Here is a 1,114-nt window from a genome sequence, read left to right as displayed (position 1 = left end):
GTAGTAAGGAATAACTGCGAGAAAGTCGTGATCTAATTGCAGACAGAAATTCATCCATTATTCATTAACCACTAACGGGCCAGGCCGGGTAACTTCCCAGTCAAGAGCGACACTGGGCCAACGTGTCAGCAGTTGTATCTCTTTGCATCAAAGAGCTGCCTGGAGCCTGTCATTCCCAGAATGCTCTACTCCATCCTGAGCTCTAAAGCAGTGGTTCTCAACCTTTTTGGGCTCAGGACCCATTAATAAATGTTTATGGCCAGTCTCACAACCCAGGGGTGGAGGCTCTGGGGTAGTTTTAGTTGGATCCTCACCTTCTGTGCTGTGAGAATGGCTGGACTTGGCTCTCCGCTCCGAGCTGTGCAGCCTCTGGGGTTGCAGTGTTGCTCAGCCCCGCCCCCCGACTGGACCATATTTGTGTGAGTGGAAGTTGTGACCTAGCTCATGGGGTTCCAGTGTCACTCACTTAAATTTGGGCTACCCAGGCTCCCGTCATCATGACAGCTGGGCCAAATGTGAGTGGCGCTGGGATTCCAGAGATTGCAGTGCCTGGAGGATATAGGCAAGCCCAGCCTGTCCTTTGGGACAGAAGCTGCCACGCAACCCTTTGAAAAGTTCTGGTGACCCAATTTTGGGTCCCAACCCACGGGTGGAAAAACCCTGCTCTAAAGCACTACTTTGTTCTGTAGACTGTTTGGATCAAGATGCAGCACCACTGGCAACCTATGTTCCTGCACCCGCATTTGGATCAAGACAGACCAGGTGTCTGGGGCGCTAAGCATTGTGGGCTGCACAGGGGCTCCCATCCCATTGTCAAGGGGAGCTTTGGTGTTGTAAGAACGTCACAGTGAGACCTGTCCTGGTCTATGATCCTGTGCTAATTTGGCATTGCATGGCCCTGCCTGATCTGTGTTAGAGCCACCCATTGAAGCTCACAGCCCGGCCCTCCGCTGCCAATCCCACCCACTCATGGTTGGGGGGCTGCACATCATGTTTTGGGCACCCCACAGTGCATGGGCAGGACCATGGGGCTCGTGGTACAAAGGGCAGTGCCAAGCCCCAGATTGATCTGTTCCTGTTTCTGGCTGGCAGAGGGCGTGGTGTCCTTTGAGTC

Source organism: Chrysemys picta, chromosome 2 (assembly GCF_011386835.1).
Source record: "Chrysemys picta bellii isolate R12L10 chromosome 2, ASM1138683v2, whole genome shotgun sequence".
In the NCBI taxonomy this organism is placed as follows: Eukaryota; Metazoa; Chordata; order Testudines; family Emydidae; genus Chrysemys; species Chrysemys picta.
Note: the sequence above shows the minus strand (reverse complement) of the source record.